Source organism: Entelurus aequoreus, linkage group LG02, assembly GCF_033978785.1.
Source record: "Entelurus aequoreus isolate RoL-2023_Sb linkage group LG02, RoL_Eaeq_v1.1, whole genome shotgun sequence".
In the NCBI taxonomy this organism is placed as follows: Eukaryota; Metazoa; Chordata; class Actinopteri; order Syngnathiformes; family Syngnathidae; genus Entelurus; species Entelurus aequoreus.
The window spans coordinates 74324847-74352271 of record NC_084732.1 but is presented as its reverse complement, the minus strand read 5'-3'; the positions used below and the strand labels follow the sequence as shown (position 1 = coordinate 74352271).

General features: G+C 37.5%; 1 protein-coding gene across 3 annotated transcripts in view; it reads right to left on the bottom strand.

The window, feature by feature from the left end:
* Positions 1-27425, bottom strand: part of LOC133639079 (zinc finger protein 609-like) — a 172337-nt gene that overhangs the window by 131420 nt on the left and 13492 nt on the right. The window contains exon 1 of one of the 3 annotated variants that reach the window (XM_062032219.1): positions 25641-25727. The exons of the other annotated variants lie outside the window; for them this stretch is intronic. The gene's annotated coding sequence lies outside the window, so the exon portion shown is untranslated. Of the gene's footprint in view, positions 1-25640; positions 25728-27425 lie in introns of those variants that run through there. 3 annotated transcript variants of the gene reach the window in all.

Sequence of the window (27425 nt, the reverse complement as noted above, 5' to 3'; positions counted from 1 at the left end):
ACCCTGGTCTAGCACCTTCTAAATAATCATGTGAGGTAGGGCTGGGCGATATATTGATATACGCGATATATAGCGGATTTGTCTCTGTGCGATATAGAAAATGACTATATCGTGATATTCGAGTATATGTTCTCACGCAGTTGCTTTTAGCTGCGGACATTACACTGCTGGCTCTTCCCACTCTTTCTTGTGTCTCCTTCTCACAGACACCCAGCGCACCTTCTTACATACGTCACTTACTGTCACGTCATACGTCACATACGTATACACCCTCGCGCAGCAGAGAGGTAGCAGCATGGCTAAAGTTAGCTGTGGTGCGAGTGGTAATACGAGAGAAAGAAGGTGTGAATCTGGTAACAAATGAAGGAAGAATTAATTCCCAAGAGAAACAGCACGGGGTCCATCGCCTGGCGGTGGTTTGGCTTCAAGTGGGAATATGTCGAAAAGACAACCGTGATTTGTCAAGTGTGGGGAAAAAGCATTGCTACAAAAAGTAGCATTACTGCTAATATGTAGCATCATTTGAAAAGTCACCTGCTAGAGAATGAAGAGTGCTTTCTCCGCATGTCAACATCTCCGTTCGGTGCCACACGCCCACACCATCAAAATGCCGAGGCAAACATTTCCAGATCCACACCGTATGAAAAAAATAGTCAACAACAAAAGAGAGAACGTCCGCATGAACCTACCACATAGCGAAGGACGTACACAATTTGATTTCCTATTAAGCAGCTGATTTTTATTTGACACTTATTGAAATATCTTGTGTGACATCATGTACAAAAGTGCAATTTATTTGTTTTAAACTATTGTAGTGGCGTTCTGTACAAAAAGTGTACTTTAATTTAGTGTTGTTTTGATAAGTCATCTTAGAGACATCATGCACAAAAGTGCACTAATAGCTTGTTTTAAAATGACTGACAATTTTGCACTTTCTGTTTTGGAAATGACATGAATGTTTGTGCCACTGCTTAATAATTGTTTAATAAATACAGTTTTGGTCAATTAACTTAGTTGTGATTTCCCTCTCTGCATGAAAATTTAAAATGAGCATATATTAATGCAGTATGAAGAAGAATGTTTTAATGTAGACACATAGAATCATCATACTGCTGTGATTATATGTATCAAGTGTTCATTCAAGGTTAAGCCAAAATATGGAGATATATATTGCGTATCGCGATATGGCCTAAAAATATTGAGATATTAAAAAAAGGCCATATCGCCCAGCCCTAATGTGAGGTCATTGTAGGCCTGGGCGGATACATTTTGCTTGACGATATCTTGACCTACGAATAATTGCCGATAAACGATGTTATTGCCAATATTTTTATGAGACCAAATTAGGGTTGTACGGTATACCGGTATTAGTTTAGTACCGCGATACTACTATACCGCCTCTGAAAAGTACCGGCATCAAAAAGTAAACGAACACCATTGGTGGATCTACACCAAACATCCACTGTAATGATACCAAGTACAGTAGCCTATCTAGTTGATACTACAATGATTATGTCAATATTTTTTGGCATCACAACATCTTCTTTCGTTTTTTAAAAAAATGTATACTATGTTTATAAACTCAGGACATGAGGACTTTGAATATGACCAATGTATGATCCTGTAACGACTTGGTATCGGATCGATACCCACATTTGTGGTATCATCCAAAACTATTGTAAAGCATCCAAACAACAGAAGAATAAATGATTATTACATTTTAACAGAAGTGTAGCTGGAACATGTTAAAAGAAAAAGTAAGCAGATATTTACAGTAAATGAACAATTAGATTAATAATTCATTTTCTACCACTTGTCCTTAATATTTTTGACAAAATAATAGAATGGAAAATGACAATATGTTACTGCATATGTCAGCAAATTAAATTAGCAGCTTTTGTTTGTTTATTTACTACTAAAAGAGAAGTTGTCTTGTATGTTCACTATTTTATTTAAGGACACACTTGTAATAAGAAACATATGTTTAATGTATCGTAAGACATTTGTTAAAATAAAGCCACTAATGCATTTTTTTTGTGGTCCCCTTTATTTAGAAAAGCATCAAAAAGTGTCGAAAACATTTTGGTACCCGTACCAAAATATTGGTATCGGGACAACACTAGACCAAATTAACCATTGATTTATAGATAATGCATGTATATCCTTTCAAATGCAATAAACGTCTATTTCTCTCGTATTTCAATGTTGTAATTGAAATGAAAATGTTTAAATCTTCAAGTTAAATAAAACAAACAATAATAAAATATACTCTGTCTTTTAGCAAAATGTTTCACTTAAATACAAATTACAACCAAAAATATCTTAAAGAGGAGAGGGGGTGGGATTTCAAATATGCACATTACTTAACAAGCAATCAAGTTCGGACCTTCTCAAATAAAAGTGCAAAGTAACATTATAAACACTACAGATATATTAACACGTCATACGCAAAACAAAAAATTTGGCAGATTCCAAGTGAGGAACACCAACATGACAACATAACAGCACTTTTAAAAATTGCTAGTTTTATAACAGTATTAAATGGCAGCATGTCTTTGGCGATCTACTTAACCACATTTTCTGTTAGCGCACACTATTTTGCACTGTTTTGTTTACACTGACCTGGCTTGTTTGCCAAACGCGAAGTGAGTGTGGACTTTTGAGTGGTTGTATTTCAAGTGGGTGTTGTTGTAGTCGCGCACATTCGGCAAACTGGCCTTTCGGCGTTGATAGGCTCATCTTGTTCCAAAGGGTTAAAACTGAAATATTACCACATTGGTGTGTTGGCATTTGGTTTTGTGATTATTTCGTCCATGTTAGCTGCTACATACTAACTGGTTGCACTGTGGGATGCTCGCGGGCCAGTGGCCCCTCGTCGCTGCACAAAGAGTGAAGGACACTTAACGATGACAAGATAATTCACCCCCTTCATTTTATTCCGCTATGGTACAAACGCGCCCAGCTGCTAAAAGCGACGAAAAGCGTGAATGCTGTTGAAGCGTGCACATGCCTTTTTATCAACGCTGGAAAACTTACTGACTTTGAATTTTATCATCAGTTAATTGATTTATCGAATATCGGACCAGGCCTAGGTCATTGAGATATCCAAGGTTTGGGAAACTCTTATTTGTGAAACCATTTGGATGGAATCTAGTTCACTGTTAGGAATACATATTCAACAACATATTGTTACAATTAACAATTTGGGTAATGTAATTATGTCTAAACTTGTGGTTCTTCTAGATCCAGTTTTGAAATGGATCGCTATAATGGTGTAAAAAAAAAAAAATGGTGGCAGAGTTAAACACTGTTATATCTTGAACATTAAATAAGAACAAACTTAATAGTCCTACTGAGCATGAATAGAGAATAGCAATACACAGAAATAATGGACATTAAATTTGTAGTTGTCAGCTGCCCATGCTCACTAAAGTATCACCAACATCAAGAAAAACTTAGTTTAACTTGCTTTTTCTAAGTCTGCAGGTGGCAAGTTAAACATTTCGTATGTTGTAAACTTCCTTCACTTTCTCTCTGTGACTAATGCCGCTGTGACATGGCTGGGTGACCGACATAACAGCTTTATAAATCAAATGAAACTTCAGATCGGGAAGAAAATAAGTGGGTGTGCGTAGCAGCAGCAAAACCAGAGCTCATGCAATGGATTTAGTGAGGAAAGCTTGTTAAGTGCCTATTACCGGTCTGTGTTTTTTTTACACTAAAGATCCTCGTTAATGTGTTCTAAACTTCATAGGGCTTCTACCATGGATGCATTGTACTACATGGCGGTACTATTGTGTGGGTTTTCTCTATCACATTGGTAGGGTGTTATTCTCTGCAGTAAGGCTCTAAAGTAGGGATATTCTGGCAACCCTGGGGCCAAATCCATCCCAAGAATGTCACCATACCAGCCTGAGTTCAGTTCAAATCTTGGGAGAAAAACACATTTTTGTAGCAGATTCCTACAATTCCTCCGGTTGTGTATAGGAACTTGGACCACTTTAAACACATTGGCAAACATAGAACACTTGGGTCCAAACTTGTGATTTATGTATCTGAGGCATTCTTCAAGGCACTCCTTTAACTCCTTTCCTTTTTGCCAGTTCAAATTGCTTTCGTAATGCAATTTATGTAACTAAGATGTTGCTGTAGCTCAGAGGTGTCCAAACATTTTCCAGCGAGGGCCACATAGAAAATTTTTTAAGGATGCGAGGGCCACTTTTATACATTTTGTATATGAAAAACACTCAAACCAAAACAATGTAGGTGAACATATGCTAACATTTGAAAAAACTTCTACATTTTAGCTTTGTGTTACAGATAACAAAGCAATAAAATAATTCATGATTATTTTAATAATGATTTTATTTGTATTTATTTTAACTATGCTCGAAAGTAAGCTTGTATTTACTAATATTGCTATTATACCGTCAACTGAAATGCTTTTGAGAGCTTTAGTACACTCAAAAACATATCATGTCTCACAAGAACTTTGTACACTTTTTCATCATGACAGGACATACGGAAATCCTCAAAGACCTTATACAGAAAGACGCTGAGGTTACAGTAAGACCCCTTTTGGTTTTCAGGTCCCATTTTGGGGGGATTTTGTCCCATTTAATTTTTCATAGTTTTTTGTTCTAGTTTGGGACCTGTTTAGTCTGTCTATGGAATGTGTCGCGGGCCAATAAAAACCGTGCTCCGGGCCGCAAATGGCCCCCGGGCCGTACTTTGGACACCCCTGCTGTAGCTTGTTTACTTCAGATGCAGTCAGTAGTCATTTGATCAACTTCTTTAGTGTTCCTCAAGGTTCCATTTTAGGTCTTCTCTTTTTCATCATCTGCGCTATTGAACTGGTGGCCTGTAGGTTCAGTTCAAAAAACTTGTGAGAGACTCACATTTTTGCAGCAGATTCTCAAAAACACTCGAGTGTTGTCATAGAAATGATCTTTAGACAAGCTTTTTGGTGAAAGGTCTTTTAAAACAGCAGGGCGCTCCTGTAACTAAAATAAATAAATCTAAATCAAATGTCAACCGAACATTGGTTCTCCAGAGTATACAAAATAAAACAAACAGTGAAGGGAGTTTTGTCTTGTAATGTCAATCTCAATCAATCAATTTATTTGGAACATGTTACGAATTCATAAGCTGGCTCATTGGATTCCACACTCTCTCCTTTTTCTATTGTGGATCACGGATTTGTATTTTAAACCACCTTGGATACTATATCGTCTTGAAAATGAGAGTCAAGAACGCGAAATGGACATTCACAGTGACTTTTATCTCCACGACAATACATCGGCGAAGCTCTTTAGCTACTGAGCTAACGTGATAGCATCTGGCTCAAATGCAGATAGAAACAAAATAAATAAATCCCTGACTGGAAGGATAGACAGAAGATCAACAATACTATTAAACCATGTACATGTAACTACACGGTTAATAATTCTCAGCCTGGCAAAGCTTAAAAATGCTGTTGCTAACGACGTCATTGAAGCTAACTTAGCAACCGGACCTCACAGAGCTATGATAAAAACATTAGCGCTCCACCTACGCCAGCCAGCCCTCATCTGCTCATCAACACCCGTGCTCACCTGCGTTCCAGCGATCGACGGCGCGACGAAGGACTTCACCCGATCATCCGTGCGGTTGGCGGCTACCGTCGGCTAGCGCGTCTGCTATCCAAGTAAGTCCTCCTGGTTGTGTTGCTACAGCCAGCCGCTAATACACCGATCCCACCTACAGCTTTCTTCTTTGCAGTCTCCATTGTTCATTAAACAAATTGCAAAAGATTCACCAACGCAGATGTCCAGAATACTGTGGAATTATGAGATGAAAACAGAGCTATTTTGTATTGTTTTCAATGGGGTACCGATACTTCTGTTTCACTGGCTACGTCACACGCATACGTCATCACCCAAAGACGTTTTCAACCGGAAGTTTAGCGGGAAATTTAAAATTGCACTTTATAAGTTAACCCGGCCGTATTGGCATGTGTTGCAATGTTAAGATTTCATCATTGATATATAAACTATCAGACAGCGTGGTCGGTAGTAGTGGGTTTCTGTAGGCCTTTAAAGTGGCTTATACGTGTACAATGTTTCAGTTCTGCTTATCCTCATTAGGGTCGCGGATAAACTGGAGCCTAATCTAACCGACTTCAGGCAAGAGGCGGGGTCACACTAGCATTTGGTCCATTCCATAGTTTAAATCCACATACTGAGACACTAAATGCTTTCAGTGTTGTGCATGAAAACTGGTGCTGTAGATTATATTTATTATGAACTGTTTTAACATTTCTGAGAAGCCTGAGGTTGTTCGCTTTGTAAATAACTGTTACTGTTTGAAAATGTAAGAGATCTTTCAATGAATTTAAAATCTAATAAACAAATCATTTGTATGTTTCCTATAGGCCACTTTCTGGATTATCCCGGTTTGGTGGTGTCAATATGACGTCATATGATTTTGTGTGTGAGTGTGAATGTTGTCTGTCTATCTGTGTTGGCCCTGCGATGAGGTGGCGACTTGTCCAGGGTGTACCCCGCCTTCCGCCCGTTTGTAGCTGAGATAGGCTCCAGCGCCCCCCGCGACCCCGAAGGGAATAAGCGGTAGAAAATGGATGGATGGATGGGTGATGACGCATACGTTTTTTTTAATACTTTTGAAAAACCAGGTTTTGGTATTTCGACTAATATGTTCTTATATGGTTTGGCTCTTTTTTTTTTTTAATGTTGATCCCTATTGTACAATGTAACATAGGCTGCACTTTGTTGAGAATTTAAGAACGTTTCTAGAGATTTCTCCTCTCCTTTTAGTAACTTTTTCTTTATTATAAACAACTAGCAACAAATCTAGCATCTTTGTCTGGTGTTATTGGAGACTGTACTCGTGTTTAGAGACGTTTTACTTTAGCGAGAGCTGCAGCTTGCCCCTACTGTCCCAAAACACTCACTGACGTCACATTTGCTTTGCGCTGCTGTTCCAACTTTACTTTCTCCTTGAAAGGGCGCTACGGTCCTTTTAATATTTGCACATTGCGCATGTCTCGGACATATTTAAGTATGTCCCCTAGAGGTGGGAATCTTTGGGCAGCTCAGGATTCGATTACGATTACAATTCAGGAGGTAGGATTTGATTAAAAAAAGATTTTTGATGCATCTTTAATTTATGTGTATTGATGCAGTTTAAAATTTTTGTTTCACTAAATAAGCATTCATCACTTGCAACATTTTAAAAACAGTACATTTATAATAAAAAACACTTGAATTAATTCCCATTACATGTGAAAAACTATTGGAAATGTGCAAAACTGGAAAGTAAGTGTCCTTAAATAAAGGAGCTGGTCAGATCTGTCAGTGCGGAAGCTCGCTGCGGTCAGCAAAATTTTAGAACTGTCTGAATTACTTTATTTACAATAAATAAATAATCAATTTTTGACGTTTACTAAACGATTTTATAATCGTCCATGTACAAATTGCTCTAAAAATCGATTTCCCCCACCTCTAACGTCCACATCATGTGTGTCTTGCTTACTTACGTGTGTGTGTGTGTGTGCGTGTGTGTGTGTGTAATATATATATATATATATATATATATATATATATATATATATATATATATATATATATATATATATATATATATATATATATATATATATATATATATATATATACACACACACACACATATATATATATACATACACACAGTATATGTATATATATATAGTCGAGGTTTCTGTGCTTTATCTGTCATACAGTGCTCAATAGTAGATCTATTGAGGGAAACCTGCGAAAAAGGCTTGTAGGGATGATATAACCTCTGTGTTTTTTCCTGACCTAACGTATACATATATAGATATACATATATATACATATACTTAGGGCTGGGCGATATTTTTTTAATATCTCGATATTTTTAGGCCATATCGCGATACACAATATATATCTCGATATTTTTCCTTATCCTCGAATGAACACTTGATACATATAATCACAGCAGTATGATGATTCTATGTGTCTACATTAAAACATTCTTGTTCATACTGCATTAATATATGCTCATTTTAAACTTTCATGCAGAGAGGGAAATCACAACTAAGTCAATTTAGTAAAACTGTATTTATTAAACAGTTATTAAGCAGTGGCACAAACATTCATGTCATTTCCAAAACAGAAAGTGCAAGATTGTCAGAGACATTTTAAAACAAGCTATAAATGCACTTTTGATGGGCCTGGTTAGCGCCGTGCATGGCAGCTCCCGCCATCAGTGTGTGAATGTGTGAATGTGTGTGTGTGAATGGGTGAATGTGGAAATAGTGTCAAAGCGCTTTGAGTTCCTTAAAAAAAGGTAGAAAAGCGCTATACAAATACAAACCATTTACCATTTACTTTTGTGAATGATGTCACTAAGATGACATTTCAAAACAACACTAAATTAAAGTGCACTTTTGGTACAGAACGCCACTATAATAGTTTAAAACAAATAAAGCGCACTTTTGTGCATGATGACACACAAGATATTTCAATAAGTGTCACATAAAAATGAGCTGCATATCAAATAGTATATGTCCTACGGTGTTGATGTGGAAATAGTTGCTTCGGCATTTAGTTGGTGTGGCACCGAACAGAGATGTTGACATGTAAAGACATATTCCCGCTTGAAGCCAAACCACCGTCAGACGATGGACCCTGTGCTGTTTTTCTTGGGAATTAATTATTCCTCCATTTGTTACCAGATTTGCACCTTCTTTCTCTCATATTACCACTCAAACCACACCGTTAGCTGTTAGCATCACAGCTAACGTTACCCATGCCGCTACCTGTCTGCTCCGCAGGAGCATGTGATGTTGCTCACGTGACAGTATGTGATGTATGTAAGAAGGTGCGCTTGTTTTAAGTCTCTGTGAGAAGGAGAGACAGGAAAGAGTGAGAAACGCATGCAGTTTAATGCCCCGCAGCTAAAAGCAACTGCGTGAGAACGTATACTCGAATATCACGATATAGTCATTTTCTATATCACACAGAGACAAACCCGCGATATATCGAGTATATCGATATATCGCCCAGCCCTACATATACTTATATATACATACATATACACATATATATATATATATATATACATATATATATATATACATATATATATATATATATATATACATATATATATATACATATACATACATATACACATACATATACATACATACATACATATACATATATGTATGTATATGTATATGTATATATATACATATATGTATGTATGTATGTATGTATATATATATATATATACAGTATATATATATATATATATATATATATATACAGTATATATATATATATATATATATATATATATATATATATATATATATATATATATATATATATATATATATATATATATATACACACACATATACATATGCACGTATACATACATATATACATATGCACATATACATACATATATACATACATACATATATATAAACACATTTGTTTTCACGTTACAACATTTTTATTTTTTTTTAAGATGTGGTGGTGTGCCACTATTAATTATCAAGCCATCCATTTTCTACCGCTTGTCCCTTTCGGTGTCGCGGTGGGTGCTGGAGCCTATCTCAGCTGCATTTGGGCGGAGGACGGGGTACACCCTGGACAAGTTGCCACATCATGGCAGGGCCAACACAGATAGACAACATTCACAATTGCATGTAGAAAAAAACCCTGATGTGTATCATGTCATGTTGAAGCACTAACATTATACAAGCGAGAGTTGTGTCTTTATTTAATGTTGCTAATCAACTTGGCTGCTTGCCTTGCACCATATCTGCTGTGCAGCTTGACACCAACGGAATGATTGTGGTCACCCACTGTCTGTTAGTATACTATCCGTAACTGTAACAAGCTTAAATTATTATTTTAGGGCTGGGAAATGCTTTAGGAGCAATGCATATGTTGTACTTCCACACACTCTTAAGTGCATTCTGGTTAACATCTGGAGTCCTGACTTGTCACATCTAGTGAGACAGAAATTTGTTGCATTAGAATTTGCAACGTTGAAACCTTCCTTTTTTAAAAGGAGGTTCCCCTTGGTCTAATGAAAGATACCATTTTGCACTATGCATTACTCCCACGAGAAAAACACACACTAGCGGATGCATTTCATAAAGAAGAGCTCAGAGACGAATATGGAAGCATTCATATGTTCATATTTGATCACTGTGCTTGCTTGTTTCTAACAGATGGCTTTTCAGTGGAACAACCTTCAATGGCAGGTTTAGGAGGGTGGATAGATGCAGCTGTCCCCATTTGACTGTGAAAACAGTTGTGTGGTCTAATTTGTCCAACACCTCCACAAAAGAGAGGTTGTAACTCTATCGGCAGTTGACCTACTGTACTGCCCTTGGCTGGAACTGCTATGCAAGCCCTTTTGAAAAAAAGCCCCCACTGAGGGAAATGTCCCGGTGAGACTCACGTTGAACGAAAGGCATGCAGAATGTGCAATACCCACAGCGCTTGCCCTTTTTCACAGATCCAATTTCACAGAGTTATCTATGACAGGGGCAACGTAAGGGTAAATTGAATTTCTTTCGACTTGCAAAAAAATAAAAAAAATTCAATGGTCATTTTACAAGGAAAACAATCAGTCCAAATGATACATTTTGCTAAATGTGTACAAGTCAAACAAGACTAAGGTTTCCTTATACAATTGTCTAATAATGATTTCAACACAGGCAGATGAAGAATAACACTAAAGGTTCTCCGATGTAATTTGTGCAGGGGAGTGACAGGAGACACCATCTGCCATCATTTAACTAGTGGGCAATAGCGACTTCCTCACTGTTTGCACACAGTAGTATGCCAATGTAACCAAGACATTCAATTACTGAGAAACCCAAACAGCAGGGAGAAACAAGTTCTCTAGAAGAGGAGTGAACATTCTCACCTCCTAAATGAGGTTCCTTGTGTCACATAGAGAGTAAAAGAGTGTCTGTGCCGCGTCGAGGTTATGAGGGGGTCATTTTATGTTCTGTAGTGTCTGTCACAGAGCAGCCCAGAACTTGACTGACAAGCCTCGTTTGCACCAAGCTGTGCAGTCAAGTGTGGCAGAAATGTTTTTGCATTTCCATTGCAAGAGATAAACTGAATTATTTTTAACCATTTATAATAGCTTTCATTGGGTTGCATACCGTTGTTGTAGTGTAGTATTAGCTTTGGGCCACTTGGTTGATTGGCAAACAGAACTGTGTCTTTTGCTAAACAATAATAGAATAGGTAGAACAAATAACCTGATTGCGGAGTCATAGCAGTTTGTGTTGATTGTTTAAAGGTGGTTCTTGTTTGTTGTCTTTATTTACTGGTATCATTGGTATGAGGTCATGCTATACCCCTTAATTGATGCAGCTATCTGCTTTCAGACTGCACATATAAACAACCGCTGTGAAAAAGCAACTAAGGCCCCGTTTACACTGAGCTGGATAAGGTTATCCAGGGTACATCTCACTTAACCTTATCCGTGTCCACACACAACAATGCCACTGTTTAAAACCCCCTGCCCCTCCGTCCGCCGGCGCAACGCGACTTATTACGCATGCGCAGAAAATTCGCACGTCATAGCCATCTCCAGTGTAAATGTAACTTATCTGAACAATATCCAGTGTTGTGGTATTTCAGTTAACAGGAATCCACTGTGCTGTGGGGCCCTATTGTAGTGAATCACACCTGGGCCATCATAAATTAATCAAATCTTTATTAGACACGTAAACAATGTGATAATGAACCTTTAACATTAATCAATCTAGGGATCTACACATCTGGTCAGGACACTCCTCTTCTTCACCTTCGTTGTCCATTCGTTTTTGGTGACTTTATATACTCTGGAACGAGACGTTGAGTCGGCGACATACATGGCGGACAATAACTGATAGTCTGCTTTGCCAGTCCGAATGCATTCCCCGTTTTCCTCGATGGCCAGGTAATACAAAGCACAGGCTATCTTTTTTATCACATCATTCTCGTTGACTCTCCTTCGACAAATGGACAAAGTTTTTCGCTAAGTAGCATCGCAGCTGACCCAGCCGGACATTGGAAAGTTCTCTTGCCATCTGAGAAGTGTTGTATCCCAAACAGCTGCAATCGTTTTCAATTAAGGTATTCATGTGTGATTTCCACGAGCGTCTGTACATGTAGAAGAAGGAGAAACACGGGCATGTCTGGATGACTCGCCTTCATATTCCCAGTGGTTAGCTCCGAGCTACAAAACCGCTTTATTATGAAGCTGGCTGTGGCGTGTTCTTTCTGACGTCACTTCCTGTGTGGGCAAGGTCTTTCTGGTGTCACTTCCTCTCCGAACTCACTTTGTAAACGATCAATGAGTCCATACAAAGCTAAGTGCCGGAGAGTCAAAAATTACACGGCTGACTTACCCGTGTAAAAATTTGTCAGAGGAGGGGGACCTTAAACGCTGGTTAAGTGTGGCTGAAACGGGGCTTAGGCTAAATAATTATTTGTTTAAGGGGTTAAACGACTTAGTGTAGACATGGCCTAAGAGTGCATTTTCCCAAATTAAACACAACTGTATCGAACTATATTGCACGGATTAGAAACATGTATCTTTTTGGCTTATTAGGTGGAACCAGACAAAACCAGAACTCATACAATATTCAATAGGGGGAGACTTGAGCCTACTTCCCACAGCTCCTTTGATGAGGGAGGCACTGTGTTTGACCCCAAAGTCAGTGACCAGTGGGTTAAGTCATGACCTCCCCTGGGACCTTAGCGGACATAAGGACACCATTTGTAAAAATTAGTGTCAGCTAATTGAGTACAAATCTCTGTATGGGCATTTCCCTGAGGATATCACATATTGTTTTGTAAGACAGAAAAAAGTGTCAATAACAATATGTTGTAACTGAAAAGACACCAGTGGTGTACAACCAAGCAAGTTGTTTTTTAAAGTTCCAGTCAAAAATGATTAAACTGCTTATGGCAAAACAATACAATTAAGTGAAAAGAAAAGAAAATACCTTGTTTTCCAAATATTTCTCAATTGAAGTCTTTTTAAAGCATACTTCAAATGTCTAGTTAACAAAACAAAACAAAATAAGGAAGGGATCAGTAGTAGTACTTGTATTACAGTAGATAACAGCTTTGCAATACGACACATAAATGTCCTATCCTAATATGTGACCAAAATTATCACGGTATTTTTAAATGTGACCAAAAAGTACTTAAACACACTGAAATTTGTTTACCAAGTTTCATTAAAAACAAATTGAGTAAATAAGTCACAACTCACACAATATACTTTCTTGGCAGAAGAAACAATATATTGTTCTGGCTTCTAACCGGCCATGTTATTTTTATTTGAGTCTTTACATATGTTTATCTTTTTCTGTTTTAATTTGTAAAGGTTTGGGGCTGTTTTTTAAATGATAAAGGCAAAATGAGTGTTGCACATCTGTCTGTTTATGTGATGTTTGATGAAATATTTACTTGGCAAGTATTGCAAGTTGACCTGTTGTCATTATTTCTTGTGAATAAATTCCCAGCATTTATTCCGCATTGGCGGTGTGCATGGAGACATCATGCGCGCCCACAGAAAACTGGCAAATGATTCGCAGGAATCGAAACACTGGGAATCGGTTCTCAACAAGAACCACTTTTCGATTCCAATCCCTAATCATACATACACCTGTGCAAATGTGCTATATTGAGCTGCATTAGTACGCCATCTTAACTGACAAATAATTGTTAAATTAAAAACAAAATTGTTCTATTGCTTTCCATATGCTGAAATCTACAAGTATTATAAATTTCACTGAGTTCTCACAAAAAGGTTCCAACGTATGCCAGTCACATAATGCTAACATACGATGGATGATCCCATTAACAGGCTGACAAAAATTAACATCGCAATCATTTTAAACATGTACAAACTTTACCAAATGAGACCAACGTAAGAAAACTCACATGAAACGTCGAATGCATTTCTACTTACAGGCATATACTCTCCAAACAAATATTAAACTCACTACTAGGCCAGTGTATTGCTCTGTACTGCGTGCTGAAAAGAAGTCTGGTGCGTCAAACCTTAAACTCTAATTTTAAAACAAATAATGAAGTCAAAAGTATGTGGAAGATAATAGACAGGATAAGGCAGCACACATATCACCTAGAAGGCAAAAAGTTATATTCCTATACCGCCAAATTTAAAACAAAAACAACGTTTTCTTTAATGAATGTATGCACTGATTTGCTATGTGTTTGCAGGGCAAGAAGCTATAATGTCAAACACCGCTTGAGATAGATTGTACTTTTGGCAGCAATATCAGGTTGGAATATGTAGTGCTTATTTATGATCTTATTACAGTTTGTTTCCTTGGATCCAGAGGATATACTGGATTTGGATTAAACTTCTTTTTAATAAGATCCAAGATCATAAAACAAATGTTCAAGCCTTGGCAGAGGTCTATGCTCTGCTCAAACCAAAGACACAGCAAACATGTGTTTTTATCAAATTAGTATTTAAAAGCAGAGACTTAAAAATCCAATTAGCTTATCAACTCACAATGTGATGCCTTTACACTACAGTATCTCAAGTTAGTACACTCTGCATATTTCATCAATTAAATAAAAGTTGGATGTACTCTACAGTTCTGGAGCTTGAACCACAGTACACATTTACTATCCACTGAACAATACTCAACACAACCATTATTATCCAAATAGCTGACAAAACAAGCGAGTACCAAGATAATTGCATCTTGCCAACAGCCAAGGGTAGTGGTGTTAGCGTCACGATCGGGGACTGCATGAGTGCTACCGCCACAGGGGAGTTGCAGCTCATTGAGCGAAACATACATTCCAACATTTACTGTGACATTCTGAAGCAGAGCACTGTCTCCTTCCTTCAGAAACTGAGCCGCATGGCAGTTTTCCAACATGATAACGGCCTCTAACACAACTCCAAGATGACAACTGCTTGGCTGTGGAAACTGGAAGTGAAGTTCAGAGTTGATGGTCTTCGAGAGCCCATTTATCTGCTACAGCTCCAATTAGCAGTGAAAGGAAGAAGATAATCCGTCAATTTGGTTGAGCTGGAGAAACAAGCAGGCTACACAGAGCATGTCATGGTTATGCTTAACAATGAGTATTTACTGATCACATCTACCATGTTGGTGTAATGATATTAGGCTGCACTAAAATTTTGAAAGGAACCACAGCCATTTTAAAGGAGTCTCTTGCCCCTTGGCAACTGACGGATTTGATTTGCAGCAGGTTGGTGTTATTTCGTCAAGTGTCAAGGCCTCTGTGCAAGACATATCAGAAAATCAAATGTGACTGCTTTGGGAAAGACAGTTTTGAAAACGGTCTAGCATTGCGTACGAATGGCAAAGTGAGGATAAAATATTTTAACCCCTTTAAACTTTAAAAATGATATAAACCTTGAGATAACTTCTCTAAATAGATACAATCAAATCGTGTTGTTTCTCAGCAATCTATCGTAAATATACAAACGTACACAGTAACTCTTTATGAAAGTCTCCAAAAATAAATAATTGTAAAGATAACCAAGTATCGACCCAGTGATGTCCAAACCTACTGTTGGGTGCTCCCACATCATTCTGTGACGTGGGAGCACAATCCACTATTCAGGTCACGTCACGTGTGGCCACTATCCATCAAGCAGGTTTAGGCAGCAGAGCTACGCGCATAACGTTTTTGAAAAGAAAAGGGTAAAACATAAAGATTCTATTTAACGCGATTTCAGGAATAACGCAATCTTTATTTTATGGAAACCAACGGCCGCGTTATTGAACTTTGAGTGTATTTAAATACAAAAAAATGACAATAGGCGCTTGACCTAAACATCTTTATTTGTTCATTGTAGGGATGTAACGATAAACTGTATTAATAATAACAGCAGTAATAGTTTTAAATTAAAATGATGGAAAAACCCGTGATTACCGGTAATAATTGCATTTTGATAAACTCAAACTGACTGGCGCTAGCTTGCTACCTTAAATGCTAACATGAAAACAAGAGACATTAACATCTTTCCCCATTAAGAAACGACATATCCCAATCTAAACTTAGATAAACACATTGCTGTCTGAACAACTATGATATTCAAATGTGTCCATTGAACCTACAAGCTGTGTTCTCTTAGAACATAGTGATTGTTCTATACCCTGAGGAATACGAGACCGAGGTGTTTTTACGGTGCGTGCGAACAGAGTAGAACACCACAACGCTCGCTAGAAACAACAAATAATGCTAATAGGTTTTATTTGTTACAGAATTTTCATTTAAATACATATTTTAGTCCTGCAGTACAAACCAAGATTAAAACAATTAAACCTTAGCCATTAAACCAGATAAAATACTAAGACTAAAAACACTATCAGTGAAGCATAAGAAATACAAAACATGTAAAATAGTGGGTTTCAGTGTGTCTATTTATTTTAGTTATTTAAAAAGAAATAACTTGGTCAAAAGAATCCAGTACTTTTTGAGCTCATTCAACAATACTGTAATAATAATGACAACGGGAATAATTTTGGACATAAAATGTTCATATAGTTACATCACAAGCTCATTGAAATTATTCCATCACTTCAAAAACCCATTACTTGCAAACAACTTTTCACAGCCAAACTCCCACCAGAGCTTTGCAAAAAGAAAAAAACAGTTGGCGACAATTGTTGACAACTGAAAAACATTCCTATTGCAATCTAAAAACACTAAAGACGGTCTGATTACATTTATTGGCATCTCAGTGTGTGCTTCTTGGATAGATTTCCAAACAACATCCCTGTAGATAAAATAATCTTCATAAACAGCTCTTATCTTAAGCAAGTGTAATCCGAGCACATTCGTAGGTCTATAAACCCTAAACATGTCAGATAAATTATTCCTCTTTATTTTGACATACTGCAAAGGAATTGTATGCCTTGGGGTGAGCCATTAATCTAACATTAACATCTAGACTGAACTGCAACTAAACATGCATTCCTAAGAGCTTTAAAGCGCTGGTAAGCAAAATGTATCAATCGACCCAATATACCCAGCTACCTTAGTCATAATTGGTTTAGCTTCATCAAATCAATTAAAAAATGTGGTAAATTAATGGCTTGACATAAAACCCTACATTTCTATAACTTTAACTATAAGAATGCGGACGATATCAGGGTTTCCCATAGACTGCCAAAATACCTGTGGCGGTGAATGTGGTTACCATGACGTCAATGTATGATTTGCACAATTTACTATGCAGGGTTTCCCGCAGCGCTTTGTTGTTAAGGCGGCCGCCTTAACAACAATCTTCTGTGGTGAAAGAGAGAAGAGCTCTACTTCAGGTATGTGGGCGCTAACTTCATTGAAAGGAAGTAATATTGTTAAAAGGCAGATATATGTTGTACATCTGGGCATCGAAATATTTTTATATGAACTGCACTGCAATTACAAATGCTCTCAGATGACCACTTTCAACAATGTCAACAATTGGGAGGGCGTGGCGTGGCCGTGCCAGCAATCGGAGGGTTGCTGGTTACTGGGGTTCAATCCCCACCTTCTACCATCCTAGTCACGTCCGTTGTGTCCTTGGGCAAGACACTTCACCCTTGCTCCTGATGGGTGCTGGTTTGCGCCTTGCATGGCAGCTCCCGCCATCAGTGTGTGAATGTGTGTGTGAATGTGGAAATACTGTCAAAGCGCTTTGAGTACCTTGAAGGTAGAAAAGCGCTATACATGTATAACCCATTTATCATTTAATGTTGAAAGTGTGACAAAAATACTTGCTTTGGAATCAGAAGTCAAGATGGCAAGCGTATATTAAAGTTTGGCTGTTTCAGATGTATTTAAACAGGGTTGTATTAAAAATGCTTTGAGTAGTTTCTTGTAATAAATAATATTGAGTTAAGTAAAACTGCAGTTGCATTAAATATTATTTTTTTCTGTCAAAATTAAAATACCTCGACGAAGTGCTTTATTGACACACATTGTTTACCGACGTTGTTGAGGGCCATTCGACATGTTGTAAATAACATGTCACTATCTTACACCTGTGCTAAAGTGGGTTTATCCCAAATAATGTATTCATGATTATTGAATGTTATTTTGTAAAAAAAATTGTTTTTCACTTGGCAAAACTCAACAGCCATAAACAGGACAGACTAAAATGAAAACTTCCAATCGAGACAATGTTGCTGAATGCAGTAGAAGAAGACGTCCAGATAAAGAAGAGACTTCTGGACATGATGAAGACAATCAGAGAAGCGATCGTCTGACAATTTAGACAAACTAACATCAAGCGATGAGGTGGAGACGTGATGGCGACAGGCCTCGTTACACTGTTCCTTTCACCCACCCACCCCCTTCCCCGTCCTGCCGCCTGTCCCGGGAGACGCCCTCTCCCCCTGGAGAGACACCACCTTAGCTAACAAATTTTCTGGGGGAAACACTGCTATGATATGACTGGCTGAACCCGAGCCCAAAGCCAAGACAAAGAGACTTAAAAACTCTACCCTGCATACTGCAATTAAACTGTATAATAATACTATCTAATTAAATAAGTAATACAGTCATTTACCAGAATGCTAATAGTTTCCATGCTGCTGTTGCCCTGAAAATGAAAATGTTTTTTTTTAATATAAAATACTGTCTGTTCTTTTAATTTTTTTTATCTTTGTTTGTTTAATATTCATTGTAAAGTTCAGCTGTTTTTTCAGTGGGGCCTTGGCTCCACTGCAAGCATGAATAAATAAAGTCAAGTCAAGTCATATTAAATAAGATTTTCTTTAAAAAATCTCAAAAAATGCATACATTTAAAAACTATTGTATTTATTAGTATTGACATATATTTTTTACATTATATTGTTTTGCTCTATTTTTAATTGCTGCTGTATGTATATATATATATATATATGTATGTGTGGGGAAAAAAATCACAAGACTATTTCTATTAAGATTTTTTTCCCACACATACATATTACGCTCTACCACGGTATCGAGCACTATTTTTTGGATAATCTAATTAAGACCTATATATTTATATATATATATATATATATATATATATATATATATATATATATATATATATATATATATATATATATTTATTTATTTATTTTTATTTTTATTTTTTTCTTTCTTTTACCTGCTAGTGGTAATGTTTTATGTTCATGTGGTTTTGATTTGATATTTATTTTTCCCATGAACCCAAAAACACCATCTGTGCCTGTAAGCGAATTGGACGAAAATGAGAAAGTGTTATGTGTCTGGGGAAACATGGAGACAAAAGTGTTTGCACGGAAAGTAAAACCCGTTGGAATCATAAAATTGTCGATAAAAGTAAAAAAATGTTGTCGGGTTATGTGTAGTTTTTTCTGAAAGGTACAATACATTGTATTTAGGGCTGGGCGATATGGCCTTTTTTAATAGCTCCCTATTTTTAGGCCATATCGCGATACACAATATATATCTTGATATTTTGCCTTAGCCTTGAATGAACACTTGATGCATATAATCACACCAGTATGATGATTCTATGTGTCTACATTAAAACATTCTTGTTCATACTGCATTAATATATGCTCATTTTAAACTTTCATGCAGAGAGGGAAATCACAACTAAGTCAATTGACCAAAACTGTATTTATTAAACAGTTATTAAGCAGTGGCACAAACATTCATGTCATTTCCAAAACAGAAAGTGCAAGATTGTCAGAGACATTTTAAAACAAGCTATTAGTGCACTTTTGTGCATGATGTCACTAAGATGACAAATCAAAACAACACTAAATTAAAGTGCACTTTTTGTACAGAACGCCACTACAATAGTTTAAAACAAATAAAGTGCACTTTTGTGCATGATGTCACACAAGATATTTCAATAACTGTCAAATAAAAATGAGCTGCATAATAGGAAATCAAATAGTGTTCGTCCTTCGCTATGTGGTAGGTTACTGTGGAAATTATCTCCTTTAGTTGTTGACTTACTTTTTTCACACGGTGTTGATCTGGAAATGTTTGCCTCGGCATTTTGATGGTGTGGGCGTATGGCACAGAACGGAGATGTTGACATGCGGAGTAAGCACTCTTCATTCTCTAGCAGGGGACATTTCAAATGATGCTACATATTAGCAGTAATGCTACTTTTTGTAGCAACACTTTTGCCCCACACTTGTCAAATTACGGTTGTCTGTTTGACATATTCCCACTTGAAGCCAAACCACCGCCAGACGATGGACCCCCTGTTTTTTTTCTTGGGAATTAATGTTTCCTTCATTTGTTACCAGATTGCCACCTTCTTTCTCTCGTATTACCACTTGCACCACGGCTAACGTTACCCATGCTGCTACCTCTCTGCTGCGCGAGGGCGTATACGTATGTGACGTATGACGTGACAGTATGTGACGTATATAGAAGGTGCGCTTGCTGTATGTGAGAAAGAGACACAAGAAGGAGTGGGAAGAGCCTGTAGTGTAATGCCAGCAGCTAAAAGCAAATGCGTAAGAACGTATACTCGAATATCACGATATAGTCATTTTCTATATCGCACAGAGACAAACCCGCGATATATCGAGTATATCAATATATCGCCCAGCCCTAATTGTATTACTTCAATTTGTTTTGACATAAAAAAACCTTGTTTTCAAGTTGTAGCGGCTAGGATTTTGCTGTGGTGGTGCGCCACGTTTAATTAAGGAGAAACCCTGGATATATTTGCCAGCATAATGACAACCAGAGAGAACTGGTCAAGGCGTCGGTTTTGAAATGGCTCCTAAGTAGCAACAGGCATCTGGCAAGATTCATTACACATCTTATGTTGGCATAGAAATAAAATACAGTGGGTACACCAACCTAAGAGTATTTTGAGTTGTCTCTTGGCTAATTGTTATTCTCCTTTGAGTTGCGAGCAAAATTTGAGTCATGAGCCTCCCTGCCATTAGTTGGCGCAGCAAATGCCACAGAAATTTTACCATGTAAGATCCGCCCAAAACATCTAGTGTACTCGCTAGCATTAGCTTATAGCTTGAGATGGCGATAACTTTGTAATCAACCATTGAAGCGGAGAACGTGAGTGTGAAGGACAGTGCTGAGATAAAGAAGCGGATGATACTCAGGCTTGAATTTAAAAAATTAATCATGAAAATCAGGACCAGCCGTTTAGCCGATTTGGCAAGGCAGTTGGAGCGTATCACTGCCCGTCCACACCGAAGCAAAACGCCATTTTATCCATGAAATTATGTTTAACAGAGAAGCAGCTCAAATGAGATACCATAGATATGTGCTCTACACGGTAAAATACAGTACATTAATATTTCATTACTTCATAAAACTACTGTAATTGTTTGTAGTACATCTATTGTATTGTTTTCTAATCAATATTTCTGATCTAAAAAGTTATTTTTCTCTTTTATAAAGGCATGTTAAATGTTTTTTTTTCAAAGAAGATCATAATAAAAGTTTTCAACAAAAAAAAAAAAGGCAAATACGCTAAGAAGTTGTTTTATTGTGTGTGCTATGGCGCCATAGTTTTGCTCACTGCAAGTGCTTCAGTGTCCTATTTACCGGTAGTGCTTTTTTTCCAGCTGGAATTCTGTTCAGTCTGCTAGCCATCCATAGCATTATTACTCGTATGGATTCTTCATTCATCACTCCAAGCAATGTTTGTAAGTTCTACAGTATACCTAAAAGTGTTTATAGTTACTAAAGCGTCCCATGTGTGATGCCTGTAGGAGTGTTTGTATGGATATTTGTACGTGCCATCGTAATGTGATGACGCCAGCGTCATTAGCAATAGCTAATATGCTAACATGTTTACGATTGTCTGTGTTAGTATTATTAACTTACAATGGCATTCTTTTTGTATTGCTACAGTTCCACAAATTCTGCGGTAAACTCACCTCGACGTCAACGTAGAGTTATTGAGTCTGTTTAGCTGATTGGACAGCTAGCTTCCGCAGCGAGTGGGTCAATGACGATGACTCCTGTTTTGTTTGATGAGCTTTTTTTACTGCCCCGTCACAGACACTGCTTGGAAACTGCTATGTAAATAATATTTTTTTAAATCTTTCTGTGTAAATAACTAATTTCGCTACGTAAATATATGCGGCTATGATATGGAGGAAAAAAATCCCCTAAAATGTTGTGGGTGTGGCTAATTTTATATATATATATATATATATATATATATATATATATATATATATATATATATATATATATATATATATATATATATATATATACACATCTATATATTGTATACATATATGCATACATATATATTCAAACATATACATATACATACTAGGGATGTAACGGTTAATGATAAATTGATAAACAGCAGTAAAATTCCAGACGGTTAGTAATAACGTTTACCTTTTTAAAAACTGTCATTTATTAATGCATTTAATCTAAAGACTAGAATGGCGGTCTCGTGCAAAACTCTTTTTGTAAAATTTTACCATATATGGAGATATCCACTGCTGTAACTACCAACAATAATGTCCCTAGATACTCAAATTCCAAACAGCTTGTTTGGAGGAAGTAGGCAGGCATGATTGTTTAATAAATATCTCCGCCATGCCTCTAAGGTTTGATTTCAAATTTTCTGGACTTACGCAGATCCAAAATACACAAGAAGAGATACCCCCAAAAAATAGGTTTTGCATAATAGGACTCCTTCAAAATAAATGTTATAGGTTAATAAGCAGTAGCTACTGAGGAACAGTTGCATACTTCAGTCTTGTTGAAACTATTGGTGATACACTGATTCATATAGCGAGCGAACTGTCACTGTAGATTTAATAATCACAGTTAGAAATCATTAAATGAATATTTTTCATTGCCATCTTCTCCCCTCAAAGAGTAATACCAAAACAAATGCCATTAACTGATTTAGGCAATAACATAAATTCAATTTTTAAGGATATTGCAGCCACAAACCATTTGCAGGGATTGTGTTAACCATAATTGTTCGATGGTTAACGATGAACAACTTTAATCTGTTAAAGAGATTTGGTCTATATTGAATAACAATTGTGTCACTTGATAGCACAGTACTGACATCTATTCGGTCATACAGAACTCTAAGCACTGCACAATCTTATCTAAATGCCCCTGCAGCTTGAGCCCTCTCGTGACAAGAACACAACAGGCGGCTGCTGAGTGACTAATAAACTGCTCCTCTGTTTGCACTGAAGACAGTTGATGTGTTTCCATGTAAATGTCTAACTAGGGAGAGGGCACGGACGACCATTAACCTCAAATAACTGACTGCGTTTCTCCCGGCACCTGCTCAACATGAGGCAGAGTCCACTAAAAATCATCTGCGATTGGATCAAAGAAGGCACAAGAGCAATCGACATGATCTATGAGCACTAAGCTGTCAATGCTGATACTACGGTATCGCCGCAATCACAGATAACTCAGCCTTTATTTGGCGCTTAACTGCGCACAACTAAAAGATCAGAGGTGCAGAGAATAATTGCAGCACAACATTTTTTACATAGTGGATACGTGCACACATGGAGACAACGCTCAGCCAACAGGCTGACTTCTGAATTGAATTGTCATCCAGCATGCGATGTTTCCCCAAACAAAGCAGCATTAATCTAGTTTCGAAAAGAACAACGAGTAATGTAATATAAACAAAAACAGATGGGTAATTGGACAAAGGCATCACAATGACTAATGAGGTCATATTATGATTTATTTTCCTCTACATTTTAAACACTTACGTGTGGTCTACATCAGCGTTTTTCAACCACTGTGCCGCGGCACACTGCTGTGCCGTGGGAGATTATGTCATTTCACCTAATCGAGTTAAAAATATTTTTGGCAAACCAGTAATTATAATCCACAAATAAAGTGCTGTTGTTGAGTATCTGTGCCATCTGGAGCTCGGCAGAGTAACCATGTGATACTCTTCCATATCAGTAGGTGGAAGCAGGTAGTTAATTGCTTTGTAGATGTCAGGAACATGGTTTGTGGTGATCACAATATGCAGATACAGCGGGAGGCAAAGTGCAGGTAAAAAAGTATTTTAATACTTCAACGGAAAATAAACAAAAGGTGAGTGCCCCTAAATATAGGCTTTGCAAAAGGAAACTAAAACTGAACTGGCTGCAAAGTAAACAAAAACCGAATACTGGACGACAGCAAAGACTTGCAGCGTGTGGAGCAGAGATGGCGTCCACAAAGTACATCCGTACATGACATGACATTTAACACAAAGAAGGATAGCGTCCGCAAAACTGAAATAGTCTTGATTGCTAAAACTAAACAGGTGCAGGGAATAGCACTCAAAGGAGGACATGAAACTGCTACAGGAAAATACCAACAAAACAGGAAAAGCCACCAATATAGGAGCGCAAGACAAGAACTAAAACACTACACACAGGAAAACAGCAAAAAACTCAAAATAAGTCACGGTATGATGTGACAGGTCGTAACAGTACACCTACTTTGAGACAAGAGTTATAGTGATGCTTGCTTGGTTATGGTTTAAAGTCATATCCAACAATTGTGAGAACTACTTTCTTATTGTCAATATCGGCTGCTGAGTTTAGTTTTTTAATGATTTCTGCTGGTGGTGTGCCTCCGCATTTTTTCAATGAAAAAAAGGTTGAAAAACACTGGTCTACATAGCATGTAATGATGGTTCTTTGGTCTAAATTTTGCATAGATTATGTTTTACAGACCATTTTAAGCAGCTTTCTGACCGTCCATTCAGAAATGCGAAGTTTTGTGGGCGGTCTTACTTAAGTGCCTCCACTTTGACTGCGTCTTCTTCCCGTCATCAATGTTGTAGTTTTTATTGCTTCCATAGCGAATCTTCTGACAGATAAAAATTCCAACTATACTTTGTATTAGAAGAGACGGAAAGCGGAGGATGCATGTGCATGTATGAGCCACAACAAGAGGATAGAGAAAAATAAGGAGCTTATTGACTACAAGGTACTTAGGCAAAGCACTTTGAGTAAATTTGTACCATATATGGTGATATTCACTGACGTCACACTTAGGAAAAACATCACAGGTTGTGCAAATGCCGAACGGCTCGTTTGGAGGGAGTATGAAGGAAAGCAAGATTGTTTGATAAAAATCTCTCTCAAACGGCCGCGACAAAGGTACAGCAAAAGATACCAGTATGGCGGTTTCATCCAACTCAACTTCTAAGTGTGCAAAAGAATACATTCTGAAAAAGGATTTAAGCCACAACAGTTTCCAACAACATATTGCACAGAAACAACAAATATATTTACTTTCATTTGTGAGCTTTAAATGTTTATTTTCTCAAAGATGGAAAACTGTTCCAATCTGTTAGATTAATTCATGTCTGTATCTTTCTACTCACACATTGTGCTACAGTGAGCAGCCCCCACACTAAAATAAAATACGACATGGTTTAAAAAGCAGCTTATTCTCAACAGACTCAACATTTAGCGTTATAGGTTTACTTGACTTTCTTGGACTCAGACAAGGGGCTTTGATTTATGCTTTTCCAAATTCCTTCCGTGTTGCCGCCTACCCCCCTACCACCCCCACAGCCCAGGCATATAAGCAGAAAGAAAAATTGCTGTCGTGTGTATAATGTATAATACATACTTGCCAGAAGTGAAGCTACCTGCTTTTCCCCAATAGTTTAAGTCGATATTGGCAGGTTACATTTTACCATACTTGACATCACTGTGGACCAATGCTTTATTTTTTCATACCTTTATTATGTCTGATATAACAAACTATGCCTTTAAACCTTTGAGGCCTTTTATGCTCTTTTACAAATCATATATTATGCTGTATGATGTAGGGCTGGGCGATTATTTAATCAGTGATCGGCAGAGGTGTGGACCCGGACTTGCGATTCGACTTGGACTTTGACAGCAATGACTCTGGACTTGACTCAGACTTACTTCTGATGACTTGATATGACTTGAGACTCTGCTCACACGCTAAAATTTGGCAAGGCACCGACCAGCTCAATGGAGCAACTACATATCTATATCTATGGGCAGAACAGGGGAACTACTTCAATACGTTTTTACCCACGGGCATAGGAATGAGTGTAACATTGGGGTGGGGCGGGGGGTCATATACTATATTGGAATCTGGACAGATGCGTAAATAGTTTGACCAGTATTGTGTCATAAAGGAATTAATGACTAGGGATGATGTTCGAAACCGGTTCTCCCGGTTGTTTTATAAGAAAAGAACCGATTTCATGGACTCAAATCCCTTTTTGAGAACCGGTTCCCGTTATCGAAGACACTACAGTAAAGAAAAAGAGTTGGTTCTTTATTCGAATCCCTGGGAACGAATCCCGTCCCACAGGAAATGCCCTGTGGCACGTCCCAGGAAATGACGTAGCTCAGTCATTAGGCGGCAGATACAGAAGCAGCAACAAAAATGGACCGGAAAAATTGCCTCAAGGCATGGCTTCATTTTACAAAAAAATACGACGAGGAAACGGCTATCTTCAATTACTGCCAGGCTTCGCTCTCATGTAAGGGGGGGAAGTACAACAAGCATGATGAAACATGTTCAGGCCGTACATAACCTGAAGGTTAGAGAAAGGTGTCATGGAGAAGCAGCGACAGATATGACGAGGCACGCCCCTCTTCCTCTGCTTCAACCTGCAGCGTCAGTTCCAGTGATAGTGCTGGTGAGTAACTAACGTTAACTGTTGCCGGTTAATTTCCATATCTGCTCACTCGTAGCCTTTAGGCTAAAATAACGTTACTTTTTATGTCAACCAGGACTGCAGTAATGTTAGCTAGACTAACGTTACCTAAGCATAGTCAGTGGCTAACGGTAACGTTAGGGTTAGCCTTTTTGTATGTGTCTGATAACGTTAACGGTATCTTGTAGCCTACACCACTCCAGAGTTTGCAGGTCTGTCTAATAAACTAGTGCTTTCTTTCTTTCTTTAGTTCATTTCGTACATGAACACACTTACAGCATAACACATCACAGTTTCATATCATTTCACTATACATCGTGTCCGAAAAGGAGTAGGAAGAAGTAAAGCTTATTTAATCCTACCCCTTTCCCACTTCAGAGCGTTTACAAATATATACATCATTTACTGACCTTTTTATAATAAAATAACATCTGTGAATTAGTATATACAACAGTTTTGTAATATGTTAATAATGGATGGATGGATGTTAATAATTAATTCAGTCATTATTAATATACTGAGATGAAGAATGTCTTATTTTCAATAAGGTTAGGGCTGGGCAATATATCGATATACTCGATATAGAAAATGACTATATCATGATATTCGAGTATATGTTCTCACGCAGTTGCTTTTAGCTGCTGGCATTACACTACAGGCTCTTCCCACTCTTTCTTGTCTCTCCTTCTCACAGACAGCAAGTGCACCTTTTT